Source organism: Bombus fervidus, chromosome 7 (genome assembly GCF_041682495.2).
Source record: "Bombus fervidus isolate BK054 chromosome 7, iyBomFerv1, whole genome shotgun sequence".
In the NCBI taxonomy this organism is placed as follows: domain Eukaryota; kingdom Metazoa; phylum Arthropoda; class Insecta; order Hymenoptera; family Apidae; genus Bombus; species Bombus fervidus.
The window spans coordinates 5,237,517-5,251,833 of NC_091523.1; the positions used below are offsets into that span (position 1 = coordinate 5,237,517).

The 14,317-nt window shown below is 32.9% G+C and overlaps 1 protein-coding gene across 5 annotated transcripts in view; it reads left to right on the top strand.

Moving 5' to 3' along the window:
• The window catches only part of Ipk1 (Inositol phosphate kinase 1), a 78,183-nt gene that overhangs the window by 8,935 nt on the left and 54,931 nt on the right, over window positions 1-14,317 (top strand). For 2 of the 5 annotated variants that reach the window (XM_072007258.1, XM_072007256.1), the window contains exon 2: window positions 12,769-12,890. The exons of the other annotated variants lie outside the window; for them this stretch is intronic. The gene's annotated coding sequence lies outside the window, so the exon portion shown is untranslated. The remainder of the gene's footprint in view (window positions 1-12,768; window positions 12,891-14,317) is intronic. 5 annotated transcript variants of the gene reach the window in all.

The window sequence follows — 14,317 nt, forward strand, 5'->3', positions numbered from 1 at the left end:
TTGTTCCCTACTGCTTGTCCCTTCACCGCGTCTCTCTTTTTATCGTATCTCTTTTTACCACGAGTCGAGTCGAGCCGCGATCATTCACGCGTACAGAGACTCTCGTCCCACGTAATTTTACCACTTATTCAAAGGGTGCGCTCTTAGAAAACGTCCTATCTAGTATAGTATACCTATACTATTATAAATATGAAGAGATTTGCGCTCCTGTTCTGGCCGTTCATCAGCCTAGTATAACCACCAGCCTTTGATGTTTAATTATATCTTGTTTACTTGTGCAGGATCACATCAATACCGAGTGTGATTCATAATTGGAGAAGTTGTCAAATCTCCTTAAAATATCGTAGCATTAAAATGCTATCGTCGTTGCTATCGGGAACCTCTTCCTGTATAATTTTCAAGAGAAAAAACAAAATTGAGAAAAATTCAAGTAGAAACGGAACTCATTGCGTCTAATAGATTAGTGTTTGCTAACTAAATATACCCACAATCAATTTAAGAATAAATTTTTCCAGTTTACGTAGATACTACCAGCTGAATGAATATGCGTAATATTTAACGTGTGTCTTATTATAAATGCGTATAAATAATGCCTATTATTATAAATTGTTCATCAATTGTTTTCTAAAATAAACATTTATTATTTACTATAGTATGTAGCATAAAGTGAGTCGAGGTTGTGCTGCTTGTTCAAGTTGTGCATTAGGGATGTAATATGTATATAATAAGTAGGTTAATAACAAACTCATAAACTGACGTAGAATCGATGTGACAGCGTCCTATTTTTTGATTCTCAGGACATAGTGATAAGCTTTACCAAACACCTGGAGCGTGTAATGCAATAAGCGATCTCTCGTAACGATATCAGCTGCCGCTCTTAATTTGAATGTAACTGAACGTACACCATCTACTTATATACTTATAAAAATTCATTTTTGACAATAGTAATATAACATCTGCTTGAAATGACGAAATGAGGAACATATATCTACATATTGAGTATTATATGTAATATAATGTTGTTATATTTGAGTTCGATATATTAAGAATTTGTTTATAGGTATATTGATTATCAATTTTTCGCCACCTAATTTGTTTTATTTCCCTTTATTTTATGAAAAAGTTAATAAAAATAATAAAAGAAATTTTTCTGTAGCAAATTTCAATATTGTAAACATACAGAGGATTTAAGTATCTACATAATATGTGTGTGTATATATATATAAATATATAAAACTTTAATACAACTTATTGTAACATTTATATATAAAATATAGAATGCTTTATCAATATACGTAAATACTACGTAATAGTTTGCCAGAATTTATTGGAAACAGGAGTAGGAAATATAGAACGTATCTTCTCAAATTTACGAAACAGAAGAATGCAGCTGATTAAATATAGGTACGTACGACGCCGCGTACTTTCATTTTGTTTTGTAAATGGCTAATGCCATGCGTGATTTTTTCATAAACCGGTTGCAATGAGATAAAACAGCAGTAGAACAAGCTCTACATTATGCCGGTGATTTGTAGAAGTTGCTCGTCATTATTAAAGATGCTTCGTCCGCGCTGCTTAGTATTATTCTCAGTCTTTATAACCGTTTATGTAGTTATATATGTATGTACAATGTACATACGTGTATCGCTAAGTAACTTGAAAGTTACTTATACGCGTACATATACATATATTGGTCATAAGTCACTTTAATTAATTTCTAGCGAATTTCATAAGTGAGTTTTATTAAAGTGTATAAATTAATGGGAAATTGATGACTGATATGATTTTTTCGATGTCAATGAGATTTACTTATATAGACGTATCCAGTTTACGAAATTATTACGAATTTTCTATTGAAACATTTGTTTTTCAAAAATATTTTTACATAATTAATTTATGTAAAGAGTATAGGCGTTGCATTTCGTAAAAAATGAAACATTAAATATAAAAATGATATGATTTTTTCAATAAGAAATTCCCATGAATTTCATTTACAAGTATTTTTATATTAGAAATAAATATAATGATGCTACTAATATGTAGTACTTACCATTTAAAAGGAGTATGCTTACCATAATATTTAGTCTTTCGAAACAAAATAATGTTTTCCTCCGATATTGTTTTCTTATCACCAAAAAAAGATGAAATTTAAAAGATGATTAAGCTAGGTTATTCATATAACGGTAGATCACCTGTAGTGGTTAGTTTTATTTGCGTTACTACTACTGTGAGCGATAAAAATAGAAATGTAACTACTCAAACAATCACGTAAAGTTCACTATGGGACATACGCATAAAAACGATGTTGTAAAAGATTAGGAGAATGTTATTACGTTTAAATTACATTACTATTGAATACCTACAATCAGTAAAATCTTTTCGACTAGTCTTTTTTGAAATGACCAGGATGAAAAGGTGAAACTGTGGAAAGTTGAATGGAAACTGATGTGTGCAAGTGTGCATTGAGCAAGCAGAGCTCAAATGTTGCCCGAAACATGGCTGTCCGTTCCGTTGTTCGAAGCTATATTGTAGGAGTATCTACAATCTGAACAGTCCTGACAGATGTTACAGCATGCTACATGGTACGCAAATTACACAACGATGCAATAATATCTTGATTTTTTATTTACAAACATTTACGAAAGGACAAAGGTTCGTGCACGAAAATTTCATTGTTTCCAAAGGCTTTTTCTTTTGTAATTTACACAGATACTATATTTTATTCTTATACTCGATTTCATGTGTTAGTGGAAAGGAGGTCGAGGTTAAAAAAGAGAGTACAATTTTGTTATCTAATTATATAAACAAACAATTCTATTTAAATGATGGATAAAGTAATATAACATGTTTTATAACTTTTTTTGTTTGTATATTTTCTTATTTATTTGTGATGTAATTTTTTCACATACTTTTTCTAAGGTAATTTAAATTTCAAGGGAAATTTCACATTATTAAATTCAAGTGAAGTTAGTAAGTTTAGAAGCTAAGTAAGTGTATAAGTACAAGCAAAGTTCATTATTTCTCTATTCGATAATTAACATTTATATGTACAATCGCACACTGTATCATAGTTATGATGGCATTTCAATGTTATTTTAAAAATATTATTCTTACCAATAGACATTAATGATGTTTCAAAAATCTTTCCTACATAGTTCAATTATAAATAGTTTTGTATGAATATTCGCTCTTGATAAACGAACGTACAGCAGATGTTTTTCAGTATTATGTATCTTACATTTACAGAGCTGGATAAGCGCAGAAGGATCGGTAAGGAAGGGTGAAAGTAGAAATGAGGAGGGGCAGGTTTGTAGGAGTAGGAGGGGCGCTCCAGTTACTTGGTTCTACCTTCTACCCACGCTCCTGACCCACAAGAAATCGAGTGGAGGCACCACTTCCTGTCATATTCATGTCATTTAGCAGCTTCTGTCGATTGCTTGATAGTGCTTATTTCCTATTTCTCCTTTTTTATCACACGTCAGCTATAATTCTTCGATGAAGTTAACTGCGAAGCTTATAACCATCGATAGGAAACAAGATAAATATTCTGCACTAATGCAAAGTAAGGGAAACAAATATATATATATATATGACTTAATAAAATTTATAATACAAATTAAAAAGATACTTGCTATCGTATTTTCAGATTATTGTTACATACATGTCATACATTCTTATAATTTCCCAAATTTTTTATTTTGAGTAAATATAAGAATAGAAAATATAAGGATAGGACAATATTTTATTGAAAACAAATAGACTGTAAAAATACAAACAAATTAGTCTTGCTTTTTATTTTAATTTCTGTAAATGTGTTTTGTCCAAGTTGAACAAAATTTTATGTAAACGATGAAAGTTGTATATTCTAGTAAAATTCAGAGCTATAATTCGTTAAAAGGTAATTAATGGAATGGAAACTACACTGACTTTAACTATATTAATTTAACTATGTTAAGAGGTAATAAAAGATATAAGAATAATTTATCAACGAACCCTATTTGCAACTTTCCATTTCCACGTAGCAGAATGTCCCGTAATCGTTTTGAATTGCTATTAGCAAACTTGCATTTTGCAAATAACGAAACTATAGAACAGAAAAGCAGACTTGGAAAAGTTTTACCACTTATAAACATATTGATAGATAATTACCAAAAAATGTTTTCACCATACAAAGATATTGTAATCGACGAATCAATGGTTCTTTGGAGAGGACGACTAACATTCAGGCAATACATACCGACGAAATCACATAAGTATGGTATAAAACTATTCAAACTGTGTTCCATCGAAGGTTACACATGGTCTGCAAAAGTATATTCCGGATGAGATATCACTGAAAGTAAGCAAGTTGGCATAGCTGAAAACGTCTGCATTGAACTTGCAGATAAATTGCTAAATGAAGGACGAATTTTGTTTTAAATTTTAGGACGCATGTCATTGGAACTGTACGGTACAACAAAAAATATATGTCCAATTTCGTAATGTCATACCAGTTGAAGAGAAGTGAAATGATAGCACGAGAAGATAAGAACGGTATTGTGATGCTCAAACGGAGAGATGTTCGAGATATTAGAATATTATCAACAAAACATGCAATTGATTTGATTATGATTTCAATCTCAAATTCTACATATCGTGGACGTCCTCCGAAACAGAAACATTTGGCGGTAATTGTATACAATAATGAAAAAATTGGTATCGACAGAAGTGACTAGTTGGTCTCATATCTCATTACAATACGAAATAGCATCAAGTGGTATCGGGAATTAGCACTATATTTACTCCTAGGAACAATTATAGTAAATGCTCATATTGTGTACCAAACAGCCACAAACAGAAAAATACAGATAAGAAAATTTCGGGAAATTCTCGTTTCCGAATGGTCCGATGTGTCCTCAGAAAATGTTGTGCTCGACAACCATCGGAAGAAAACGAAGAAGGTGTCCCACCATTTGGAGCTTCGTAAGAATCAGCAAGGCAAGCCTGTAAGAAGGATGTGCGCCCTATGTTACGAGAAGTAGAGGCAAACTGTCACACGCCAAGAAGTGAGAAAAAACGTAAAAAAAAACTACAACATGTTGTTCGAAGTTTCCAAAATCACTGCAAATGTGTTTGGAATGTTTTAACAAATACCATGCGACATAGCATAATGTAATATTTCATCCAGAATATAAATTAATGAAAAGTATGGTATAACGTGTTTTTAATCCTTTTATGTTGTATATCTTATATATAATATCCTATATTTAATTAACTTGAATAAGAAGAGCGTCACCCATATTTGGGCGACGGGCCGACACGGAAGCATGCCCGTCTCCCGTAGCGTCTGACGTGGCGACCGACGTGTTAAGATTATTGCGGATCCGAGTAAATATGTTTAAACAATTGGTGGCCATCTTGACCGAAGGATGGATTATAGTATATGGTAGGGTCACGGGACGTAACAACGCTTGTTTAAGAATCCTAATTTATTCTGATTATGTAACTTTTATTCTGTATGCAGGATTAAAAAGATTAATTTTATTTTATTATTACTAAATTGCAGATTTCCATGAATTTAATGGGAAATTTAAAGATGTACGAATGTATGTACATAAATACATATAATATGTAAGAGTACATAAAATATCTGACATATATCACTTATAATAATATTCAGTACATGACACGAATCCATATTTAAGTTGTATTTCTGTAGTCTTATTTACAAAAATCTGAAGTTCTATAAATATTCGCAGCTGATTCATTTAGTTTGCTAAGAAAATTGCTAAGGAAAGAGAAAAGAAAATGAGTCAGGATCTCGTATCATTTATCTATGAAATATCAAAGTACCTAGATATATGTATTGTTGTGTATAACGGTACAGAAATCACACGTCGTTTCAGAGAACCTGTAACTTTGCAAGATTCTGCCGTAGGAGATTCACAAAAATGATGTATCCAGTTTACTTGTATTTTCTAGATGCTATAGGTTTTTCGGCGATTAGTATTTAGGAAACGATGGTATTTTTCGTGGAGCACAGAGCACAGCCGGTGCTGGTAGAGAAAGTCCGAACGAGCGCTCATGCGGGCGTGTCCTGTGTGCCTGTGTGTTCTACTCCAACCCGACAGATGTTTTTTGGAGGGTGGAGGCACCGTGCTTGGCCACCGCTGCCGTTCCGCTCCGCGCTACTGCCATCATCGCTACTATGGTGTATCCGTATCTTTTTCGAAAGGTTTCCCTTGTTGCCAAATCTCAGGTCCTTTCCTTTGTTCGTGGAACGATCAAAAAGACACTGCTCTCACACAGATCCCTCGGAAATAAAACTTGTTAAACCGTTCTTGTTTTCTTCTTCTTTCCAATTCCAACCATAATCATTACTGTGATTTTCAATTATTTCTCTCTTTCTGTACCTCAAGACAATGTATCGTGGAGAAATTATTTCTTATCTTTACTATACTTTAAAAATTACCCGATATCGATACCTGAACTAATACCTTTATCTTATTTATATGAAACCTGTGTTTAGTTAAGATTTGTTTATTCAACTAATCGTAAGAATTTAAAGTAGTGTGTGAATAATGTTAAAAATAGAGTAGAAAATGATACTATTTGTAAAATTTTCAAAAACTTGGAGACTCACAATTTACTATATTTTGTATTTTCTATATTCTTCATGTTTAACATACGTGTGTTGGTTTCAAAGAAGCCAATGTATTATGTGTCAGTTTTCAAGATAAGTTTTTTTCATAACTTTCATAAGTTATTTATGCAGACAAAATTTCGGAGACTCGTATCTAATGTCACGCGCAAGTCAATATACTCACTTTCTTGTTTCATATGTGTGTATAAAGGAGCGAACGGAACAACTATCAATCACGATTTTATACATATATCACGGTTATTATGAGGAAAATGATAAAATGTTTACAAAAAAAGATATTTAACTTTACGTAGATACAAGAGAACGACTTAAAATTGCACGCTACAGTGATACACTGTTGACTGATTTTATCAAAAGGAAACATTTAGAGGGAATAACGAGGATGAAAAAATGTCGTTTGGAAATTATAACAGATATAAGATTATTTGAATTTAAATGATCCAATAATAGTTTGCTAAAAGATGGATACAATGTTATTATACTCGTATGTACATATTTACATCTGTTATAAGTCAGCATATATGTATGTATATGTACATGTGTGTATGTATGTATTTATATACATATGCATTTGAAAAAGTGAGAAGAAAGTTTGCTTTGCTTCCAAATGTATGTGGAAAATGCAAATGTAAAACATACCAAATATAAGCGTGAAAACCTCTTCCCCATTAATCAATACATACATACTTACGTATGTACATGCAGGATATTTTATTTTGAGATCGAGAAGAGATGTTAGAGGATAGAAACTCGTGTCAAGTTATCTTTCGGAATTAATTCAATTCTTGGTAGGTAATTATGCAGGTGATTACCAGTTGAATCATGGGATGAATAAGACTGTGTATGTATGTATTATATATAGTGGAGTGAGGGAGAAGAGAAAGGAAAGAGAAGAAGGGAGGAACACAGGTAATTGGGAATGTAAACATTGCGAGGAACCAATACGATGACGCAACGACATAAATCAGGAAATTGATATTTTTCCGTCTGTCATAGTTGGTCCTTTTCCTTTAGCATTTCTGCTGTTTCCACTTGGACAGACTTGAAGAAACACCACGATCCGACAGGTGTGTTCTGACTTCTGATAGCATTGACGGAAGTAAAATTTTTCTTCTGCTTACCGCTTCAAAATCACTTCATTATTATTACAAGCACTTTGATTATGTTCATCGTCATCAGAGCGTTTTGATTACATTCAATACTTCTTTAGCTATTTCTCCTTATGTTATAGATTATAGAGATAATTTGACCTATCTTTCGTTATAATTTCGCTAAATTATGTTAAAAGTTAATATTTGTTTGCGTTTGTAAGTAATCTCTTTTTCAATAATATCCGTTTGCTTGAACGAAATTTGCACGATTTTAGCATTGGGAAAGAGGGTAGTAAATAGTTGTATGAAAAAGTGAGTGATATTTATTAGTCATAATTTAAACTTAGAACCGTGTGTACATTTCGTATATATTCTCGCATTAGTTTCAAATGTTACCAATGTAATCATGATAAATCAATGAAAGCTTTTTGTGTTCGGTGTTGCATTATCTTAATGAGTCAATGTAGATATATCGTACAACGTAATTCTTCTATTTCAACTGGCCATCGCTAAATTATATTTTATTGCTACACAACGTCGCAGTTGATCGGAATAGAGAATCTGAAACTCATATAGTAACTCTATGCGACATAGCGTGAAGCGAAAGATTTTATCGCGTGATTTCCTGTAAACATTTTCACGACAATTAGGCCAGTCCGGTGAGCTCGACCATCGCGTCGAACGAGCGATGGTGATGGCGATGGCGATGACGGTGGCGATCGATACATACCGTTACCGTTAGTTAAATAATCTCTGTCGACCCGTTTATTGTTGCTCGTTGTGTATGTTGTTTCCAACTCTAACAATCGACCAGATCGACAACATTCAATGCCGCTTTTTGCTCGTCGAAACGAAACAACTTGGATCTCCTTTCGCCATGCTATGCCGGAATCGTTACAAATTACAACTTACAACAGCTACTAAAGAATAAGAGCGTGAGAAACGCGAGACCGTACACCGAGCGTCAATGAAATCCATGTTCTCTCTATTCTTTATACATATATAATATAATATCCTCTGCCTTTATATAATACTTGAGCAAAATTCTATTTTCTCAACTGCACTTTTGTGATTATTTTTTATTTCATAGCTTTGGAATTCTTGCTTGTTTGATTCCTTTGAAGATCACTAATCACTTATCACTAATCACTAATCACTTATCACTTATCACGTTTGAGTATCACCATATTGGATAAAATACAATATGATAGTTATGTTCAATATTAAGGATAAATATGCTTGTACGCGTAAATAAAATTTATTTATTTATTAAATAAAATAGAAGTTATTCTTTCGATGCATTCTAGTAGAAATTCCAAATTTTTTTTATATAGATACAAATATCGATGATATAAAGTTATATGATATCAGTTGGGCGCGTCCAAAATTCAAGTAACGAATTACGAGTAGCAGGTTCCTTCTTATAATTAGTTTCGGGCAGAGAAGATGTCGCTTTATTTGTATAAAAATAAACTGACTGTAGATCGATTTTGCAGTAACGTAGGTTACATAAAATAAAATAGACAGGTGACGCAAATAAGAGATAAGAAGGGTTCGTAATAGGTCATGGGCTTATGTGGGGTGTAAATGGCGAATTATTAATAATAAAAATCGATTCGTTCGAACGACGCGATAACTCATTTTAGCTTTAGTCAATCTTGAAGTCTTGCGCGATCGAATTGTTGAAACGATCGTTAGATAATATTTGTCTATTTTCTAACTTTAAATATTCGAGTATACAGTTTTTTAATCATTTTAATAGGCGATAAATGAATATTTTCTTTTATCCAGATTTCTTTCTTTCTGCTTTATACTTTATCATCTTGCGCGTTGTTATTCGTCATTAGCCATTACCATGCCACGTAACCTTGTATATTACTACTCTCGGTTTGATTGAATTTCTCGTTAACTAATCTGCACGAAAAAGGATAATTTGAAATCTTGCGTCAAGTGCTTTTTTGTATATTATGTGTACATACATATATTATACATCCGAGAAAAATGCATTTTCGCAAAGCTAAAATTTCTCCGATTCGTTTTCGTTCTTGAGATCACAACCACATAATTTTCGATTTATTTTTACAATAACGTTTTATGTTGATCCGCAAAGACAAATATTTCACTGTAAGATTTTCTACACATTTTTTGGATAGAACCTGTTTTGAAAGACGTACAATTACATTTGACCAAATAGTATAAAACTATTACTCGTAGTTAATGAAATTCTTCTCGAATATCGGAAAACAGTAAGGAGTGACGTGGATATGTAGGTAAACGATAGTAGTTATTTATGACAAATAATGGAATGCTTATTCCACCATCAAAAGGAAATGCATAAGGGAAATTAAATACGCGTACGCATGTGCGATATCAATTAAGGGATCGTTATACCTTTGTTATACATATCTATGCTTTGAAGTTGGTTTCGAACGACGAAACCAAGTCAAGGGTGAAACAATAATCGTTTCTTCTAGTAACCGTTGATCGTTACATGAAATTTATTTATACATATTTGATTTGAGTAGGGCAGATTAATAAATGGTAGAGTAGAACTCGGAGTGAGACTGCGAAATGTCCAGACAAAGGCCAATTATTAACACCGTTATCCATCCTGATAACGGGACTTAGTTTCCTCGGATATTTCTGTTTGGTGACTCGCGGAGATTCGACTTTTTACTCGCGCGTTTTCTTTAAGAAAAATCAACCGATTCTCTGTGACATTCCTTTAACAAATTACGTTTAAAATACGTTTTAGGAAATTTTACGAGAACAAATTGATTTTCCCCCTTCAACTGGTCGTGCTGGAAAGGTATTTTTCAGGTACCGTTTTCTATCTTCCAAATCTTCTCTGTTTCTGTCTCTGTCTTTGTCTCTCTGAGGCAATGGCAATTCTCGAATAAGTTGTATTTTGATTGGAACAAACGTCCCTTCGATTGGTAAACCACCGACAAAATTGTAATGATTCCCTAAAAAAGGGACAAGAATGTCGCATGCGGCAGAAAAAAGTCGATTTGATCTCAGAAATCGATAACAAGTGGCAATACCTACTCAATAATTTTAACCACATTTTAACAATATTTCCATGTTTCAAGAATCGAAGAATTTTTGATTACGCATTCCAATAATCGACAACTTAGAAATCCATCTTTGGACAATCAGTATCCGAATAATTATAATCAGTATACTACCGTAATCCTAGAATTCGATGAAAACGCAGCTTAATAGAATCGCATCGAAAACGGTTGGACTTTACCAAGATGTTGGACAATGGTTCAAGAGTTAAATAAAGTGCCGGCCAAGGAGACAGAATATTTGAAGCGTGATTTTATAAATTCTAAATTATAAGTGTTTAATTGAAATTATAAATACGTAGTGTTTGCACTTAAAAAAACAGAGCTGCGTTTGAAACCTTTAAAAAGCCTCTATTTTGAAGATTTGAGATGCATCATTTAATTTTTTCTAACGAAATTTTGTTTATATTCTACCGCTTTAACTTTAATTTGATGTTATGGCTTGTACCAGATGCGTTGTACATCCTGTATATTGTGTATAATGTATACATAGTTGCACATACATACTATCGTACATATTATATATATATATAGATTGTTTGCACACGACAAAGCGACTATAAGCTAAATAAATCCGCTTGTAGCATGTTCTTATTCTGTTTCTGAAGACAAAAACAAACGAAATTCTCTGGTGACGTCAATGAATCGTTATAATTTTACGAGTCTACGAGAAAGTTTGCTGGAAATTCTTTGAAACTGGCTGTCGATTTGGGTCAGTTCTAGAAGTCTGTAAGGTTGTTCTGTATCCTTTCTTTTTGTTTTCCTCTTTTTCTCTTTTCTTTTTTCTCTTTTTTTTATGCTTTTAGTATAGCGTCTTTAATTGCACACGATACGTTGCGTTGTTTCGTATTTCATTCAAATCTTTCCAACGTATTTCTCTGCACAGGGAAAGTTATATGTTTGGCAATAGCCACGCGGTAAATGTATATTTATCATAAAACATAAATTGATGTGAGCTTATTCTCTTTATGTTTACTCTATTTCTAATCTAAGAAAATACTGAAATTGAAATATTTTTCTTTTGCAATACAATTACGTACATAGGTACTTACTTAAACAACAGTCTATTATTGTTATATAGATTAATTATTTTTACATTAACTGTTTTTATGTTAATCTCAATTTTTACATCATAACGGTGATTCGATATCATCGGAAATATAATTGGTTTTTCCAGCTAGTACATGTAAATATACACACACATAAGTTACAATCTTAATTCATATTACATATACATACATACATACAACATATTTTAGTCAACATGAAGCCGTAACTGACACAAAAAGATATTTTGTCTTTTATATTGACTGCCAAACTACGAGTGAGTAGGGCCTGAGACTCTTTTCGTGCTGGTGATGATGTGACTTCTGTCGATTGACTGTTTTCCTCTTGGTGACTGTCATGACTGACTTCTTACTGACTTAGACTGTTACTCGATTGTTACTCGATCTGTTACTCGATCTGTTGATTTGTTACTCGATTTGTTACTCGATTTGTTACTGTGGAACAAGTCTAGAGATGTGACTGTTCTGTAGTTGTAGCTCAAGTCCAGAGAACAGGTGAAGTTCGTTCTCGTGTTATTACGGAGGGAAGCTCGGGGTGGATGTGTTTGTTGTATGAAGAAAGCGGATTCGTTGCTCACACTTTTCGTTAGGAAAGTGAGGGTAACGATCCGTGATGCCCATTGGTTATGACCAACGTTAATGAATGAGAATAGGTGGATGAAGCCTCCTACCAACGTGGCTTGTGTATGACATTGTTCACGCGAAAACCCGCTCTTACCGTTAAGTCACTACCCGCTTTTTTCGTAATTTGTAAGAACGCACAATAAACATAAGGACTGTTCTAAGGACCATCCATAAACCGACAATACTTACAGGATTAAAGATTCCAACAAGATAATAAGATTAATAAAGATAAAGATTACGTTAAAAAGATTCTGTTTATGGCGGTTCTTTAGGTTTATCGAGGGCCTGAATAACAGTGCGTGGTCCTTTGGCGGCCAGACAACGAGGAATGGCGTGCGAATTGTCTCACGCGACGTAACAACGACTGAAACTACAAGAGATCGTAATTGTCGAGGTTCGTAGTTTGGAACTCGGATCGAGTATCAAAATGGCCGCCAATATTGTTTCTATCGCAGGTTGCAATAGAGAAACGAAACGAATCAAAACGAACAACTTTCCAAGAGCAGTAGACATCTCCGGGCAATTTATTCGACATTATTTCGATTTAAGTAAATGTACAGCAGCGTGGCGGTTCGGCTTGAGAGAAAGTCTCGAGATGAGACCTACTCTGTGCAATGTATTAACATTAACCATAACCATTAACCTAGTCTGCCCTGGGAACGCTCGAACGGCAGGCTTCTGTTCATTACCACCGACACTCTTCCAGAAACTTCCTTCCCTACAGACGCAGAAATTGGAAAACTGTTTTGTTTTCTGTTTTGTTATTGATCATCTTGTAATCTCAGTTTTAAATAACTTCAATACATTTTACTTTTTTGATTCGTTTCCTTCGAACAAATTAACACTTCAAACGAATTCGTTGAAATATTCTTCCCTGAATCTTGTTTTATTTTATTTCGATACTGTACATTATATATGTATATACGATATATGTATTTGCATCATAAAGTAAAAATAAATCATAAAGTAAAGTCAAATTATGTAACTTATCTTACAAGAAAACATTTGTCACTCAAAATTCTTCTCATCTCAATTACTCTCGAATAATACGTAAAAAAAATACGTATAAATTTATATGTTTGTTATTAAGTTAAATACGCACAATGTATGGTTTATACGAAATACGAAATACGAAGTACAAAGTACGATATACGATATACGATATACGAAACAAAATTCGGAAATCCGTACCGTATCTGTTACGTCCCGTGACTCTATCATATACCAAAATCTATCCATCGGTCAAGACGGTCACCAGCTGTAGAAATATAATTAGTCGGATCCGCAATAATCCTAAGGAATTGTCATAAATAAATGTTTATCTGCAAAATATAATAAAAAGTAGAAATCTCGCAAGTAAAGTAAAATACATACGGGACTATAATTCCATTTCATTAATGTAGAATTGTAGAATGTATTTATACATAATTTTTCTTCCTTACAATAGGATTAAGATTCCAAAACTTTCTTAAAATTACCTCAGTTCATTACATAGAAACTATAACCATAACCATAACCATAATCATAACAGACGATAAAGGAGTAGAATCAAAAGAATAGATAATACATATATCGTTATGCTTTGAATTTCTGACCTAATTTATTCACTTTCTACCTGATCATTGTAGAATATTATACGCGTTGGTCGGCCTCGTCTATTAGTAAATAACATTTTTTTTATTTATCAAAACCATTAATTGTTCTTTCATGAATTTGCGACACCATTTTTCCAAAATTAATATCTCGTTTAACCGTTTTCGTTTCTTCTTATTATTATATTATTCACCTAAAGTATACATACATATTCAATATTCCCTTTTG